A 14049-nucleotide genomic window follows, 5' to 3' on the forward strand; every position below is an offset into this window, starting at 1 on the left:
AGCTGCAGCTTTAAATCGTGTATTTTCCCTTATATTGCTTTTTGTTTCCATTGTTTTCTTCCTAGCTTGATATTTAATATTATTTTTTAATTTTTTGGTGTGGCCATTGCCAGCAGTGTTGATAATCGTGGCTACGATGTTTTGAAAAATAGGCTCTCCTTTTTCTTTTGTCACTTGAGCTTGCTCACATATTTTGGCCCATTGATTTTTCAATTCATTGTCTTCTTCAATGGAATTCAAAACTTTCACTTTTTTTTAGTAACGTACATGTCATTATAAAACTTGGAAACGTGCCTAAAAATTTTATCAAATAATAGAAATGCTTCTTTTGTTGCATATTTAAGGCCATTTCTATTTCGTCTATCTATCCAGTCTGTTAATGGTTTATCAACATATCCCTTGTCCATTTCCCTTAAAATGTGTCCAATCTGATGACTTTCCTTTGATTTGGAAGCATTGAGAAGTTTATTTATCACAGCGCCACTAACATAGAATAAGACGTCTCTATTCTCTTCAGCTTTGTCTTTCGCTTCCACTTCAATCATTGGAATCTTTTTTTGCATGAATCATTAAGCTATTAAACAAAGGCCACAGGAAATGCTTAATACTTTTTTCTTTTTCAGAAATACTTAATGAAACCTAAAATTACATTTAAATAATGTTAACTTTTTAAAACTATGGTTGAAATAAATTTATCTCAGTACCTTAGTTGATAAATCTGGTCTGATGATTCCTATTAAACTTGAGAAGAATATGGTTTTATGCTTCTGATAAACCATATCTTCTCTCGTTTCTATAAAAACTGTTTTGTACATTTCCTTTAAATAGGAGAGTCTTCTTTAATAAAATTTGCCCAAGACATAATTTGGACCTGCTTTTCATCTTCAACTAATTTTTTTAATTCCTCTAATTCAAGAAGTGCTTCATTCAATGCAGGACCAAATATTTTTTCATTCAATATCACTAGGAAATTCAGATTTACGGGAATCACTTAAGTATGAAATAAAATAGAAAAGTGAACTTGGCTACATTAAACAACGCTCATCAAAACAGTTGAGTAATTGATGTTATCATTTCTCCCTTGTACAATATTTTGAGTTTCCAGCAGCCAGCTTTTACTAAAAAAATTGTTCATCAAATCGTGAACAAATGCAATTTCTCTCAGATTAGCGTTGTTCTATGTACCCTTAGAAAGCTTACCAGAGACTATTAAGTTTTTAGCAACCTCTTTCTTTTTACAAGGTACTTCTTTCTTAAAATATTTGTAACAATTGAACCTCTCGCTGGAATACAATTAGAAATATCTTACAGTGTGTGGCTAGCTTGAAACACATTGATCACATCCTCTTTTGAAATTAGTGAACTTTGGTTTTTGTTGATTTCCGAATGAAATGTCGAGTCTACACAGATAAATCTTATAATAATTAAGTTGACGAGTTTTAAATAAAAATCAATATATTACCATTTGAAATATCATCTAATACGCAACTCGTAGGGTTATTTTTAAGTGGTGAAATGGAACATAGAGGTTCAGCGAGGACTGTCTCATTTTCACTATGTCTAGCTTCTTCTAAAAGGGTTTCCCAATTTGAATTGTTAAAATCATCATCTACAAAAAATTAAACAACTAGTTAAAATCAGTAAAATACAATAATTCAAGTATATTAGAAACTTTCATACTTTTGATCAATGCCATCTGAGAATTAAATATTGAGACGTAGACTAATTAGTGTAGATACAAAAATTGGTACATGCCTTAGTCATGAACTAATGAAGTATTTCTACATGAATTAGTCCATGATTTCAGTAATATAGTCATATTATTTAATCCAAGATTTAAGATTGATTTCCTTTTTATATTTCTCTAAGCCTTATCCAAAAAATCTGTGACTCAGCATTGTCTGAACCATTTAAATCCACTTTTTTAATCTTCTTTTTCTCTGGAAAAATTGAGAACAACGTCTCGAATGTATGGGCCGAACAATTCATGTCAATCACTTGAATTTTAAATATAAATTCATTAAACAATAAAATGTAATAAAACGCACGTGGAAGAGCTGCAACATCGCCGGCATGTTTTTTTAGGTCCCCTACCTCCGTTTCCATCCCCCTTGACCCATTTTGTCGTTAGTTGGCACAAGCGGCGCTCGAGGGCACATTTAGCAATCGCTGGGCGCTAAAATAGCTATGCGGGCCGTCCCTGTGCATCGGTCGTAATGTCCTCAAACTCCGGCCTGACCACTCCTACCAGCGTCTCAATTACGTTGGTCACTGTTTCCTGGACCGCCGCTTCGCGAATGTCAGCACGCGCTTCCATCGGCTGCAGTTGCTTCGGTACGAGTACATGATTCGAAGTTGGTTGAATGGCAGTCAACGCGTCTGTGGTCGATAGTTGCGACTGTTCTTTAGCCGCCAAAGTGTCATTTTCGAAACACGCGATACTGGCGGGTGGTGTACGAAATATTAAAAGATTACTTATATCGGTCAAAATATTGCTCTCAACGTTTCGGATTTCATCAGCCCGGATACTAAAATCCATCTTTGTCTCGCGAACTAAGAAAAATATGAGATAAGAATTCCACCAAGTATCGCTTCTTACGAGAGAAATCCTTCGTTAGAAAAATGAGAACCGCCACTAACGATAATTCCGGGTTTGAAACTCCTTTTAACTGGAATTTCCGAGAGGCGGGGAAAGACAGACCACGCATCCGGTAAATTACGTGTAAAAAGGGGGGTAAATAATCGGTAAAAACTACCGATATGCGGGGATAAAACGTTTAGTAAAACCATCCGGTAAAAATTTCAGTTAATTACTCAAATTTTTACAAATCTAAGCGTTATATTAGAATTTTTTTTATCGCGGATATCTTTTAAAGCCCATTAAATCCTGAGGGTGGTGACAAGCCCACACTCGATATTACTGTACAACCTTACGCAGCCAGATTTTATGGAAAGGGTAAACCGAAGAGCGCTAGAGAAAATCCCTTTAATGGGTGGAAGGAATATAGTAGAAATACCAGGGCTGGTACTTTTTGTTTTTTTTAATAATAACCAACTCAATCGATTTTTATTTTAAATTTATATCCGAATTTTTTTTTAATTTTATTGAATTTATTGATTTTTAATACAATTGATGGCTCTTTTCCTGCATAATTAACGGCTATTTTACTTTTATCAGCTAACCTGTTTTGAGTAAAATAAAATTTTAATTAAATTAATTACTATTTAATATTTTAGTTTGTCAATAAGGACCAAGTCTGAGGCAAAGAGTGTGATTGGATTTGATTTAAAAATGCACGCCAGACCTTAAAGGGATAATGAAATCCCCACTAAACCTATATTTATCCTTTTTCTAATTCTAAAATAAGTACGAAAATGGTACTTACAAAATTTTATTGATTAAATTCAATTATTAATTAAATAAAAACTTCAGTGAAAACTGGCTGTAGCAGGCGTCGGCCGATTTAGATTGTAAATTTTGTAGAAAATCGTTCCTAGAAATGGCATTAAGCCATTCATTGCTTAAAATAGGGTCATTTGGAAACTTATGGAAGTATAATTTAGTGATTTTATTTCTATTTATAGATTAACAAAATGGCACACAGTAAAACTTTAACAATTTTAATAACTTTTATTACATTAAATAACTTAACTTGGGTATTTTTGATATTTTATTTTTGTTCACAGTTTTACATTTTCAAATCTCGCGCCTTAAGTTATTCCCAATGTCTCTTTTTAATTATATCATATTAAAAACCCATTTATTTTAATATGAAACTTAATGTTGAAGGAGCAATGCAATATTAATGAATTCATTATTTCCAAACTCAATACCACAATTAAAAAAATATTATTTCCAGTTGTCATGGAAACTCACGAATCGTTCTTTGCACTGGATGTTGGCGTCCTCTCCAACGTGCTAGACGTGGTTTCAGTGGCTATAAAAATAGCAATTGGATTTGTTGATTGAATAGACTTTACTGGATCGTCGTGCTCAGCTTGGTTCTTCCCTCAGACCTAGGAATATGAAATAGAAAAGTGTGTTCCCCCACTACCCTTTTCGCGTTTTGTCTACGGTTATGCTCTGGTAACACTGCGCAAGGCAAAACTGTCTGACATAAGATCTACGCGTCATCTACGTTTATTTCTTAATTTATTCTGTTAGATCACGGCCAATTTAGATGATCTCATACAGTCGCTGTGTGCGTATAAGTTGATCGAGGTTAGATATTCAAATCCTGAACCAAAGAATGCTTGAACGGCAACGGTAGATATCATAGGATAGTGGTTTTTTTAATATTGTATGTAAGTGTTTATTAGTAATTGTTTATTAGTTAAATTTAGTAATGGGAAAATACTGTTGTTTTGAAAATTGTCGTAGTGACTCCAGGTGTCACAAAACATAATTTTTTATCCAATTCGTAAGCCTTGTAAGAAAGGAAACAATTTACTTGTGAGTCAAAAATGGATTAATTAAATTAACCGTGAAACCATTACTATGGAAACTAAAAAAACGTCATTATGCTTCGTGACCCACTATTTTTGATAAATATTGGGATGATAAACTATTCTAAACACCAAATTATTGAAACATCTCTGTCACCATCTAAACTTGGAACTGGTTTAGATACATTTAAAGTAGGACTTGAAAACAGCGAAACACAATTAATAGTAAGTGGATTTTGCCATTTCGTCAAAATTTTATTTTAATGTGTTATTCTAATTTAGGAGCTGATGGAAGAAACCCATTTTCAATGTGGTTCAAAGAATAAATGCAAAACTATTCTAAGTGATTCCGAACATTCATCTAAAGAGTTACTAGTTGATCAACCATGAATTGAAGAGCTATCTCTTGAAAAGCTGCAGAAAGAAGTAACGCTACACAGAGAAGTAACGCTACACACAGAAGAAAATAGGAGCACATTCTTGTGGACTGTATCATCAGAACCTAACCTATTAATTTCATCTAAACGTAAAGGGAGTGTTTTATCAGTTAGGCTTCAAGTCCACCAGTCATTAGATGTGTAAGTTTTCATCTTGGAAAATACCATTGAGAAGACTCACTACATATTTTCTAAAGGATGTCAAATTAAATCTTCCAAGGATTTAATATCTTTGGCATCAAATTTTGATTCCAACTGGAGTATATCAAACTTTATTTGATATCTTTTGAATCAGTCATACAAGTCTCCTAAATATTGTCCAGAAACCAATAGTCTTAGGTCTATTAAATGCCAGTCCATAAAAACAAAATCATCAGGGTGGTGTAGAAATTGCAGACTACTCCGCAACAATTTATTTAAAAGGCTTAAACGTAAGAAGAAAAATTTTGTTTTTCCAAAACAAACCACTCTTCACAACTTAGATTTACAGCAAATTCGAATTAGAATGTCAGCTATGAAACCAAAAAACCTAGCATTAAACAGAAAAAATAAGGCTCTTAAGAAAAAAATGATAATCTAATTGCTACCAATGGAATTGAAATTAGTAATGCAGAAAGTGATGGGATGCGTAAAATTTTGCAGGACAATCCTTTCGAAGCACCATCAAAATTTCAAAGATTTCTTTTACACCAACAACTTCAATTGGTCAATTCAAATATTTCACGTTAAGAGAAATGACATCCAGCAATTATACACTGGTGCCTTTACATAAAAAGTAAATCTTCATCTACATACGAAGCCCTAAGGCAAGCTATGGCTTTAGCAACGGCAAGAACTTTGTACAATTATTCCAAGGATATGAGAACTGAGAGCGGCTTTAGCACAGAATCTATCCAAGAAATGAAGAAAACTATAAATTTGGACAAGCTTGAAACCCACCAAAAATATATTGCGATAATTCTTGATGAGATGAGTGTAAAACAAGACCTAATTTATCGCCATAGCACAGGAGAAATCATTGGAGTAGTTAATTCAAATGATAGTCAAAATAAAATAAGAAGGCTAATTGAAAACACCGAAGAAAAACATGAAGTACCACAACTAGCCTCACATATAATGCAGTTAATGGTTCGTAATTTAACTGGGAATAACAAGTTTCCTTATGCATTTTTCCCCTGCGACAAAATGAAAGCAGCAGAACTTTATAGCATTCTATGGGAGGCTATAGAGAATCTTCAGGTGGCTGGATTCAAAGTGCTCACAGTGGTATGGACAAGGCTGGTATAAACCAAAAGCTCATTAAACTGTGGTGCCAAGATGAGAGTCTTGCCGGTGTTGGTTACAAAATGAAAAACATATTTTCAAAGGGAGCTTATATTTACTTTGTGTGCGGAATGGAATTGAAAGCAGTGGTAATGGGAAAAATACAAGACTTTTAAAATAAATGGGAAACATATTATATGGTCTCACATTGAAGAAACTTTTAAATTGGACTGTGAAAATGAGTTTGGATTGAAATTAGCACCCAAAATTACATGGGACCATATAAATTTTACTTCATTCTCACGAATGAAAGTTTATTACGCGGCTCGAATTCTCAGTTTAACAATGTCAAAAGCGGTTGATCATTTTGTGGGTTCCGATGCTTCCGAGACTGTGAATTTTATCAAAATAATGAACAATTTCTTTGATACTAGTAATGTAAGAAAGTTGACTGTGGGAAATATAACAGGAACTCTTTTCTCGATCCCTGCAGAAGTGTGGATGAGTGGCACTTTAAAGTAATACAAAACAATATCTTTTGAAATTTAGATTTAAAAAAAATTAATATTTTTTTAGTGGCTGAAAGAAACCTTTTTGGTTACTTGGACGAATGGGAGGCTGAGGTTGAAAGTCTACCAATTGAAAAAGGCTTTGATAAATCACAGATGTTATTGAGCCGTGATACAAGGGAGGGCTTGAGAATAACACGTAAACATTAATTGTATTTCATGAATTGTTTTTATATTTAAAATATTTCAATATTACAGTGCATTCAATATTAGAGGCTACTAAGGTGCTATTAACATCTGGAGCCAGATTTGTTTTACCCCGAGCGGTTTAACCAGGACCCACTAGAGCGCTACTTTGGAAAACATAGAGCAGCTACCGGTAGCAATGATAACCCCAATCTGATGAATTATCAACAGAGTATTCCCAAAATTAAATGTTTAAGAAAAGTTATATTGCCCCCTAAAAATGGAAACATCTCAGTTAAATCTAAAAAGTTAAAGTATTAAGAAGATTAATTTCAGAAAATGAAATGGAATTTTAATTTCATATTACAATATCACAAAAACTTTCAGAGTAAATTTGTACACTTAGGAACTTATTGTAATACTTTGATATTTTTCCGTTTCAAGTTTTCGTGTTAATCCATTGCAACTTTACAAATTTTTGTAACGAATCTATTGCGGGTTCACACAATTCAAATCAATTTTTCACTAGGGTTTCATTATTTAGCACAGAGAAAATTGGTTTGGTAAAAGCACGAGGTAAATTTGTACTTTAAGATTAGGAACTCATTGTAGTACTTTCACGTTTTCAGAAAACCTTTTATAAGTTTCTTCACCCTAGAAACTTTGATTTCATTTTTCGGTTCTTGACATTTCTTGCAACTTTTCTCGGTTTTCATTTGTTTACGCAAGGAAGCTGCATCAGTGACTCGCTATTTAGTTTCTGGATATCCGTTTTAAGTTTTCCTGTAAATCCCTTTCCCATACAGTTCATTGCAACTTTACAAATTTTGCGTTACGGATCTTTTGCGGGTTCACCATCTGAATCCCACAATTCAAAATAATTTTTAACTAGGATTTCATTAGTTAGCACATTAGATAAAAAACTCGCCACTCTATCTTTACAGCTTGCATTCTCAAAGAATGTTTTGGCTTCGTAGTTAATCTTCACAAAAAAAAGTAAAGGCTTTTGGTTTTAGAATCAATAATCCTCCCTTATTCAAGATTTCGGTCCACTTTGTAAAATCATTTGAGTTCTCATTCTTCAACTTAATACTATTTTTAATTAATGATTTTTTTTGCGCAGCCGTAAGCCAAAATTAGTTGACGGATAATGTATCCACCAATATGGTGGATAACCAATCTCTCTTTTTGCGATTTCTCTTTCTCCGTCAAATGATATATTTTATCTGGTTTAATTGCAGGAGTACTTTTTCCCGGTTCAGTGTTTGCCGCTTCTAATTCCACTACTTTAATCAACACATTATTGAAAAATCTTCTTAGAAAACATTAAGATAGTAGGTATCTGCCTCATCCAGCAAATCAAATACCGGAATACCCTTGAAGCTGTTTCCAATTTCATCTACAAACTTATCGTTTGTCATAAGCTTGTGGATATAAATCGTGAAGTCTGATTTCTCATTGATTTCAACAAATATTTAAAAAAAAAACCCATATACATCTTCTGAGAAAATAATTTTTTCAGGATTGATTTGAATTTCATTTAAGCAAGCCTTAATTTAAAAAATAGGTTAAATTGGTACATGGTTAATCAGCATTCCTTACTGATTGTAAATTTACTTTAAATTCCGAGCTACAGCTCATTGTCGAGTTTGTGGTCAATGTTTCCATATTTTTGATGGTACTTTCAATAATAACCCCACTAAGTCTTTAAAAAATAAATCCTATACAAAAAATTATTATTACAATCATTTTCGTTAAATGTAAAATAACTAATGAAATATTTACCAGAATTTTTATAATTGCTAATATGCTTTGACAAAACACTGTAGCTGTGTTCTTTTAAAATGAAATCCTTCTTCACATTTCCAAAATTTTCTAGTTGTAGAACTCCCTTAAGGCATTTGATTGTTTGCTTTTTACGTTTCCTCGAAGAAGAATGTAGAATTTCTTTTGGACATTTGACTGGTTGAGTGTCACAAAAAGCCGGGCGTAAAATTTTATCCTGACATTTGATTCCTTGCTGTTCATGTAGATATTTTAAATTACCGTTAATTCCCTGCCCACTTTCACTGTTGTAACAATTTTGCGATGATTCTAGTCTAAAATGGTCTTGAATATTGTTCAGATACACGTTTCAATTTATTTGGGAAAATGTTCAAGGATGAAGTTGAAAATAGTTGAATTTATAACTTCTCTTTCAGCAATATCGGGATCCTTGGAAATCGTTTTACGTCTTAAAATGTTCCCATATTGTTGAACGTGGAAAAATATATCACAGCCATATGAATCAAGGAACGTTTGAGGGTTTAATTGTGAATGAAAATGATCAAATTTACCTTTTCCGTCGTTTTCAATATTAAGAAACCTTTTTAGATTATTCACATCCATCGTGACTAGAAACACGTGACTAAAAACACATTGTAACACTAACAAAAATAGCAGCAGACGAAATCTCAACAAATTTAATACAAGTTCCAAATATTTCAAATAGATGGCTTTACTTTCTTATGTCGGACCGTTTTACGTTACCATACTAGTAAACCCCGAATTTCTTCTCCCCCTGTTACATCCTCCTAGCTCAGACCACGATGTCGTCTTGTAGATTTGCTGCACCTTTTTCCCTCCCCCCCCCTAAAGCAATCATGTATTCGTTGTTAAAAATGCTCTGAAGTACAAGACATTGAGGACCGGAGATAACGCAGACTTGAAGGGTGTGAGACAATTCGAAACACGAAGGGAATTTTTCCTAGAATTCGTGAAGCTTGAAGGCTGTACCAGGAGTAGTTTACCTCAAGAAGGGTAGCAGATCGTCGCACGTTCATAGTTGTTGATCGTAGACTGAGAGAAAGGTGGCAAGTACAGCCAGCAAGTAATCGAGAGAGAGCGCAAGACGTTACAGAAGCTACTAAATAACAGGCAAATATCAGATTATTATTAGAATTTTCCTCCACATTATTATTTCAACACTATAGCTAATTACCATAATCGAAGGTGCTCCTGGGAGAAGACAAATTGGTTGCAATGGGGTGAAAATCATTCTTCAGTCCGCTTGGTGTGGTGTTCACCATTGAGGATAAAATTGAACGTCGATGAAAATGCGCTGAAGGGGAAATTAATCCAAAACGAGACCCTAAATTAGCCTTCCAAATTCTTTCAATCTCCCCAGAGTCGACCTAGCTCGCTTCCTAATTTTCAACTTTCGCTAAAATGGGATCTCGGTTAATTTAAAAAGAGACTGCCAATATAGCCTAAAGATTTCAATGTGCCAGCACGAGACCCTAAATTAGCCAAGCCTCGGCTTTCCAAATTCTTTCGGTCTCCCCGACGTAAACCTAGCTCGATTCGTAACTTCAAACTTTCGCTAAATTCGGACCTAAGTTATGCTTACATTTTTTGCGCTGTTGAATCACCCCAATACAGCTGTTTCGAGTAAACTGCAATAAGCTTGATCCGAAAATAAGATTAACTGATAAAATTATAAAGGCAAAATTTATGAGTTTCTGTTACGAGCACTGTAGTTAGAAATTCAACTATGGGAAATGAATTGATTGCAATTAAAGTGCTGTCATGCCTGATTTCTACCCCATTACCTCCCCCACCCCACAAGTCCTACCCCCTTCCATTTTTTCCCCTACATCATCACCGTGGAAGAGCTGCTGGCGGATGTTTAACTTTATTAATTTTTCCACTTCAATAACGACGCTTCGGCTGGAGTAATCTTAGAGTTCAGTGCGCGCTCTGTCACAGGAGGGGTAAATTTTCTGGGTGTAGTTGCGATATTTCCCGAGAGGCGGCGCTACTTCTCAAAATGTGTTTTTGAAATTTTACCGCTAAAACACGAATATAGCCAGTCAAAATCTTGGCATTTTTAAAGCCGTAGGCAAAGAAAGTATTATTCGAGATCTTGTAGGAATGAAATTCAATAATGTATGAAATTTATTAAAATACACCCTTTCGTTGTTTTCATAATTTTTTAATATCTTTGGCAAATCAATAATTCCGAAATACCTTTTTAAAATACCTTAATCACCTAAAACTAAGCTCAGTTTTATCAGTTTAAATATCAGATCTTTATCACAATTTAAATATGGGATCTTTATCACAATTTAAATAATGGCTTTTTGATATCACAAATCAAATATTAATTGCCTTAAGGAAGATAATTCCCATACTTACAATATCTTAAAATTTATTATTTTAATATTTATATGATTTTTAAACTTTTAAAACTTTATTAGACAAAAACTACCTTCGGAATTATTATTTAACAACAAACTAGTATTAAGATCTTTCAACCCATTGTCGTTAATAAAATTATTTACACTAATTTCCGCCAAGGAAGATTATAAATCCGATTTAAACCCATTTGGGCAGATATTTGCTTTTTCCGCCATTTTAACGAAATGAAAAAAATTAAAACGCCAGATTCTAACGCCTGAGTGCGCTGTGTACGTGGTGTGAAAATTGCAGACGAACTTTCGTTACCAAGTTTGCGATACCAGAGGCTAAAGCTATGCTCCAATATTCTTGGATGGATTCTTGGTCATAGTAATCTCAGAATTTGTCAAAGAACTAGGGTAAATTTACTTTAAAAAAGGTGTCGCCGTAAAATTGAATTTTTATTTTAATTTTTTTTAAATGTCCTAACTTTTCCTTAACTTTTTAGGCATATTTTTTAATTCCACGACCTTCTCCTGACTTCTTAGCTTACCTTTTACCTGATTTTTGTTTATCGCTCCGAAAAAAAAAGATATTTTGGGTTCTGCAGCCCTTTTTTCATGAGCTTATAGCTTATATACTCTTTCATCGGGTTTTTTACCTCCACCATTTTCCCCCCTTGAGCCGCCATTATTTGGCAGCTTTTTCTAGTGGGGGGAAAAGAGCGGGGAATAATTATCTTCTTAAAAATTTCCGAGCTCGGCTTAGGCTGGCTTATCGTTAAGGCCTAATTTGAAGCTTGATTTTAATCGAAATTATGGGTTCGGGAAAAGTTTGCGCGGTTAAAACGTGTAAAAATAATCAACGAAAATTGTCGAAATGGAATAAATCTTTTTGTGAGATTCACAATGATTTAAAATGCATGGTACCTTTTAGTTTACACGTGTTTCCGAAAAACAATGATTATCTACTAGTTTGGATTTCATCCTTGGGTAGAGAAAATTCCGTTCCAACAATAAGTTCAAGGGTAAGGTTAATGGTTATTTAACCTTAACCTATTATATTTTATATTAATTAACACTTTATTTAGATTTGTAGTATTCATTTTGAAGATGGAAGACCAACAACAAAGAATACTAATCCCACATTAAATCTAGGATCCGGATAAAATGTATTATATCTTAATATTGTTCGTAATGGCATGGGTATTCTAATTAATAATGCTATTTTGTGTAGAGCCTACAATTAAATCAAGTTGAAAATCTCCCATGGAAGTGAACGTCTTCAAGGAATGGTCGCAGCCGACTTGCAAAATAAATGATAATAATAGCGTAACTTCAGTTCTGAGAGAATTTATGTTGATCAGATGCAACTAGGGGTACCTTACGGAGCATGCCATATTGTAATTCTCCCGAAAAAGAATTGAATTTACAGACAAGTACCTTGTGTTTACGAGCCACGCAAACACCAAGGATTGACAATCATAGTCCAAGTCACCGTGTAATGGCCCGAAGTAATGATAACAATAACTCGTTATTACCTATTTTTCCAAATTATTCTGTAGAAAAAAGGAAGTTGGATTATGGGAAGGATCTGACCAGTACACCCTCAAATTCTAACGAGAGTCAATTTCCAAAGTTACGTGGTATATTTTCAAATTTTTCGAGTGTCAATGTTCCAGGTTTTGAAGTTGCCGAGGAACAATCTTTAATTATGTCTGCGAGTGAAAATAATTTACCTAATTTGTCTGTATTTAGTCAATGCCATATGAATATGGTAGGTCAAAGTTCCTTACAAGTTGTACCTGATGAAAATTATGTATCTAGCCAATTTAATACTCGTGTCTTAGATCAAAGTTCCCTAAATATACCTGATGAAACTAATGCCTAAGCTAAATGTGACATATCAACTCGGTGTGATAAAAGTAATAACTCAAATATTTGTGAGCCAACTACCAATACCATTGGAATTCAAGTCAATTCACCTTTTAGTTATCAAGACATGAGTGATTCAGATTGTTTGTTTTATACCGGCCTTTCATTTATAGGTATTTCTAAAGTTGTTGGCTTTTTTATTAGAATATATATCTGATTTTCCTTTTAAAATGGCAAAGGGTGATCAACTGCTTATCGTACTGAGGCTCGGACTACTTTTCGTAGACCTTGGTAGACGGCAGAGGTGGGCAAAAGATGTAAGTGTTCATAAATTGATAATAAAAAAAATATTTTTTACTTTGCTCGCTCAGAGCGAAAGCTACAATACTCTTGAAAGCTCGCCTGAACTAAAGTAGTTGATTTTTAAGAGAGCGTGTTCAATACGAGCGAGACGTACCTCGCTCTGGGGCTTTTCGCTCTCGCTATGAAGAGCGTGTTCTATCTGAGCTCAGCTTTTCTTACGGCGCGACGAGCGAGCTTAGCGCGAGTGAAGGGCTCCTTTTTTTCTTTTGCGCTTTCGGAACCTAGAGTTGTCTAATCCGAGAATTTCGAAGTTTCGTTCACAAGCTACCTCTTCGAAACGGGAATTGTTTTTTTCGAAAAGAGATAAATGTTGTTATCTCCTATTGTTCTCATAACCGGATTAAGTCGCTACGGATTAAATAGGCGCCAGGTTCAAAATTTGAATATTGTTTGAAAAGTGGTCGCTTTGATCTCGGCAGCTGCATTTGAAGTTACAATGCAGCTGCCGCCGTCATCGTGAACAATTTAACTCTCACGGCTACAAATTGTCAATGGTTCAAGTACTTCCGTCAATACGGTTCCAGTACTTTCGACAATATGCCAATATGTCAAAATGGTTTAAGTATTTCGTCAATATGTCAATATGGTTCAAGTACTTTCGTCAATATGTCAATATGGTTCAAGTACTTTCGTCAATATAGTTCAAGTACAGTCAATGGTTCAAGTACTTTCATCAACGGTTCAAGTACCATTAGAATCCGCCATAATAGTCTTCACCCTCAATTTTATGAGGCGTTCAATTTCGAACTAGGAATGTTATTTTTTTTTTTGGGTTTAGTTCGCGATTTAAAAAAGCAAAAAGGAACCTCACGC

This window comes from Leiobunum rupestre, chromosome 3 (genome assembly GCF_980474605.1).
Source record: "Leiobunum rupestre chromosome 3, qqLeiRupe1.1.hap1, whole genome shotgun sequence".
Taxonomy (NCBI): Eukaryota; Metazoa; Arthropoda; class Arachnida; order Opiliones; family Sclerosomatidae; genus Leiobunum; species Leiobunum rupestre.